General features: G+C 39.4%; 1 pseudogene; it reads left to right on the top strand.

Moving 5' to 3' along the window:
• Nucleotides 1–3,061: 3,061 nt before the first annotated feature.
• LOC100412209 (actin, cytoplasmic 1 pseudogene) lies at nucleotides 3,062–4,151 on the top strand (annotated as a pseudogene).
• Nucleotides 4,152–5,522: the final 1,371 nt, after the last annotated feature.

The raw sequence follows: 5,522 nt of genomic DNA, 5'->3' as shown, positions 1-5,522 counted from the left end.
ACTACAGCGTATTGTAGGAAACTCCCTCATGGTATAATTTAAGATTCAATAAACCAGACTTTGAAAGTAATCTGATGTTGGGCTATTATGTTCTGATGTGATTATTTGGGGCAAGGACACACCAGGAATTTCCCTAGAAAGAAGTGGAAATGGGAAGGCACAGGAAAGAGAGAGGCTGGCTGAGACAGCACATATGACTGGAATGGTAAAAATTTCTCTGCTTACAATGGGCCTGTACTTCAAGCACAGGACCTTGGTGCATCGAGACATACTAAAAGGTGCTCCAGGCTGTGGGAAAAGCTGAACTGCACTTATGGCAGCAGGCCAGGGCCAGTATTCATTGCGCCTGAGAATGATGAGTGCCAAGGGAAAGTGGATAGGGCACTGACAGCTTCACCTACACTCCGGAAGCAGGTTAAATGTGCATAAAGTGTGCAAAAAGTTATCGAGTTATCCTTCTATTTCTCATTTTTGCGTGTGTGTTAGAGTTCACTAAATTTAGTTCTGAACCTGCAGTGCAAAGAGCATTCCATTTAAGACACTACAAGATCCACCTGTTCAAAGCATAATTTCCCCCCAGCCAAAATAAATGAAGCAAATCTGGCATCTCTTGGTACTCAACACTTTCTCCATTAGCAGCTCAAGATGAAACCCAAATGTTGGCATGTGCTCTAGGCCCTAGTGGAGGCAACAATGTTGAAACAACAATTGCTACTGCTGTTTTCAGTTTCATCTGGACAATGGAGATGCCTTTGCCGCCTTGCATTCAATGATAAGGCTACATTTCAGAAGTGGACAAGTATAGCACCATAATATCTGTATGTGAGCATTAAAAACTACACATTACAAAATAATATGTATAGGATTCACAAAACTTAATTTATGTGCCATATAATGACAAATCTCATGACTGAATATGCTGACACAGTGAATTTTCACAGCTACAAAAAGATTCTAATGATTTGTACAGATTTATCCATAAGATTCCTATTATTGGGTAAGAATAAAAACTTCCCTGTTATTTTATTACATATTGCATATTTCCTCCATAAAAGTTGTACCATTTTATACTCCCAAAGAGTGTAAAAAATTCTCATAGATTTATATACATTATGTATTACCAAATTTTGGGTTTTTGCAAAGCTGATAGATGAAAAATGACACCTTGGTGTGATTTTAATTTGCCTTTCACTTGCTATGAGTGAGGTTGAGCATCTTCTCATGTGTATTTGAGACCACATGTATTTCTATTTCTAGGTTGTGTCTGTTCATGCCCTTTGCTTATTTTTTGGGAGGGAGTCACTGGGCTTTTTCTTCTCAGTTTTTATGATTTGTACACTCCTTGTATTAAGGTTCTGCAGAGCAACCAAATCCCCCATACATATATATGTATGTATGTGTGTATATATATATATATATATAATGTATGGAATATCTATATCATATATATGAAGAATATCTATATCTTTATCCATCCTACATATATATATTCCCTAGAGTAATTCCCATATGGATAAATTTCCCATACATATGTTAGATAGATAGATAATTTATAGACATATAGATAATTTATATATACAGGATATATAGATCAATAAAGATATAGACATAATATTGAAATTATTATGAGAATTTGCTCATGAGATTACGGAAGCCAGGAGGGCCCACAATCTGGTATGTGCAAGCTGGATTACAAGGAAGGCCAATTGCTTAATTCAGCCTGAGAACTGGGGAAGCCATGGAAGTCCCAGTGGAAGGCTGAAGGCCTGAGAACTTGGAGAGTCACTTGTATAAGTCCTGGAGTCTGAGGTCTAGAGAACCAGGAGCTTTGATGTCCCAGGGCAGAAGGTGTATATCACAGCCCAAGAAGAGAGCACACTCCCTCCTTCTGCCTTTTTTTTTTTCTATTCAGGCCCTCAGTGGATTGGATGATGTCCATACACACTGGTGAGGGCAGATCTTCTGTGATCAGTCTAACAATTTGAATACTAATCTCTTTTGGAAACATCATGACAGACACACCCAGAAATAATATTTTATCAGCTATCTGGGCATCCCTAAGCCCAGTCAATTTGACACATAAAATTAACCATCACAGGCCCAGTACAGTGGCTTGCACCTATGATCTAAGCAACTTGGGAGACTAAGTCAAGAGGGTCACTTGAGCCCAGGAGTTCAGGGCTGCAGTAGACTGTGATTATATCACTTAAATCCAGCCTGGGCAACAGAGAAGAGTCTCTCTAAAGAAAACAACAACAAAAATTAATTATTATACTGCCCCTAAATTGGCTTATAAATTTCAAGCAATTTGAATAAAAATGCCAACAGAGTTTTTATTTTTATTTTTTCTGAAACAAGACAAAAAGTTCTGGGGTTTTTGAACACTGCTTGCTTGTTTATTTTTCTTTAGTAATTAGAAACAACTTGGGTTTACTTTACATATACAGAAAAATGTATAAGCTGTTTTTATTTCTTAAGGTACCTAGTACCGTATTTTATCTTCTTTTTCTATTGCGAAAAGGGTCCTGTCTTCAGTTATAGCTTCCAACTTACTGATTTCATGTCTATTATGTATTTATTTGTATATGTTAATTTCAAATTCTGTGACCTTTCTGAGCTTTGTCTGTAATAGTTTTTAATAGATTCTCTTGGGATTTTTAAAATTGTTTATTCATAGGTTGCTTTCATTTTTTTATTTTTATAATTTTAATTTTTTTCTCTTACCTAATTGTGCTAACATTGCCAGTATAATTTTAAATAGTAGTGCTGAAAATGAGTGTTACTGTCTTATTCTTGACTTGACTGAGAATTCCTTTAGAACTTATTTATTTTGTAGTATGTTGTTTTGGGGAGAATCAGACACAAATATGCACATAATCTGTGTACATGTATAAATATATATGTGCTATATATATATTTCTACACACACACACATATATATAGTTAATCCATCAGTTTTCATCTATAATTCTAATAAATTAAAACTAGAGACCACCAAGACCACATCAGCCCCGTGAGCACAGAGCCTCTCCCTTGCTGCTTCACCACCCATCCACACCCGCCGCCAGCTCACCATGGATGATGATATCGCCACACTCATTGTCGACAGTGGCTCAGGTATGTGCAAGGCCGGCTTCACCACGACGATGCTCCCTGGGCCGTCTTCCCTCCATCATGGGGTGCCCCAGGCACCAGGGTGTGATGGTGGGCATGGGTCACAAGGATTCCTATGTGGGCAATGGGGACCAGAGCAAGAGAGGCATCCTGACCCTGAAGTACCCCATCAAACACAGCTTTGTCACGAACTGGGAATGACATGGAGAAGATCTGACACCACATTGCATGTGGCTCCTGAGGAGCACCCCGTGCTGCTGACTGAGGCCCCCGTGAATCCCAAGGCCAACCGCAAGAAGACCCAGATCATGTTTGAGACCTTCAACACCATGTATGTGGCCATGTATGTGGCCATCCGAGCTGTGCTGTCCCTGTACATCTCTGGCCATACCAGTGGCATCATGATGGACACCAGTGATGGGGTCACCCACACTTTGCCCAACTATGAGGGGTATTTCCTCCCCCATGCCATCCTGTGTCTGGACCTGCCTGGCCAGGACCTGACTGACTACTTCATGAAGATCCTCACTGAGAGTGGCTACAGCTTCATCACCACAACTGAGCAGGAAATCCTGCGTGACATTGAAGAGAAACTGTGCTATATCACACTGGACTTTGAGCAGGAGATAGCCACAGCGACCTCCAGCTCCTCCCTGGAGAAGAGCTATGAACTGCCCAACAGCCAGGTCATCACCATTGTCAATGAGCGGTTCTGCTGCCCTGAGGCACTCTTCCAGCCTTCCTTCCTAGGCATGGAATTTTGTGGCATCCACGAAACTACCTTCAACTCCATCATGAAGTATGATGTGGACATCTGCAAAGACCTGTATGCCAACACAGTGCTGTCTGGTGGTACCACCATGTACCCTGGCATCACCAACGGATGCAGAAGGAAATCACTGCCCTGGCGCCCAGCACAATGAAGATCAAGATCATTGCTCTTCCTGGCCTCTCTGTCTACCTTCCAGCAGACGTGAATCAGCAGGCAGGAGCACCACGAGTCTGGCCCCTCCATTGTCCACAGCAAATGCTTCTAGGCAACTGTGACTTAGTTGCATTCCACCCTTTCTTGACAAAACCTAACTTGCACAGAAAACAAGATGAAATTGGCATGGCTTTATTTGTTTTTTAGTTTGGTTTGGTTTCTTTTTTTTCCTTGGCTTGACTCGGGATTTTAAAATTGTAATGGTGAAGGTGACAGCAGTCGGTTGGAGCAAGTATCCCCCAAAGTTCTACAATGTGGCTGAGGACTCTGATTGTACATTGTTCTTTTTTTTAACAGTCATTCCAAATAGGGTGAGATGCACTGTTACAGGTAGTCCCTTGCCCTCCCAAAAGCCTCCCCACTTCTCTCTAAGGAGAATGGCCTAGTCCTCTCCTGAGTCCACACAGGGGAGGTAATAGCATTGCCTTTGTGTAAATTATGCAATGCAAAATTTTTTAAGTCTTCACCTTAATACTTTTTTATTTTATTTTGAAAGATTTTAGCCTCTGTGGCAATCCCTTTTTTGTCCCCCAGCTTGAGATGTATGAAGGTTTTTGGCTTCCCTGGGTGTGGGTGGAGGCAGCCAGGGCTTACCTATATACTGACTTGAGACAGTTAAATAAAAGTGACACCAAAAAACAAACAAACAAAAACCTAGAGATTGAATTATTTCAAATGTCTTTCAGCATCTATAGACATAATCATATGATTTTTATCCTTAAATCTATTAATTTACTAATATCAAACAATTCTTACTTTTCCAGAATAAACCCCCATTTGATTATGATGTGTTTTTAATGTACTGTAGAATATTATTTGCTTATATTTTATTTAATATAATTGTGTCAATATTTAGAAGTGAGATCAATCTGTAGTTTTTTTTCTCATGGAGCTTTAATAGTTTTGGTATCAGTGTTATACTCACTTTATAAAATAAATCTGTACCTTGTCCTGTATTTTTTATGAAACTGGAAGAGTTTAAAAAGCACTGAGAATACCTGCCTTTTAATGATTTTATAGAAATATTATTTAGAAAACATCCGGTCACAGTGATGTTTTAAAGGATGGCAATTTGATTCATTTTTCTATTTATTCTAACCTCTCCTTCTTCCTACCCCTGATGTTCTCCATAATTAATTTTAATCAATAATTATTTTCACAGTGTTTATTTTTGGAATCTTACATATGCTTACACTTATGCTACTGGATGTGTTACCTTAAAATAGTATTATTTTACTTTTACTTATGAGACAACTATTAAGGAGACAACTATTAAGTTCATTGTACTTTCTTTCTTTCTTTTTTTTTTTTTTTTTTGAGACCAGTTTCACTCTTGTTGCCCAGGCTGGAGTGCAATGGCATGATTTCAGCCGACCGCAACCTCCACCTCCCAGATTCAAGCGATTCTCCTGCCTTAGCCTCC

The sequence above is a fragment of the Callithrix jacchus genome, chromosome 2, assembly GCF_049354715.1.
Source record: "Callithrix jacchus isolate 240 chromosome 2, calJac240_pri, whole genome shotgun sequence".
Lineage (NCBI taxonomy): Eukaryota > Metazoa > Chordata > Mammalia > Primates > Cebidae > Callithrix > Callithrix jacchus.
This window is presented reverse-complemented; position numbering and strand designations above follow the sequence as displayed.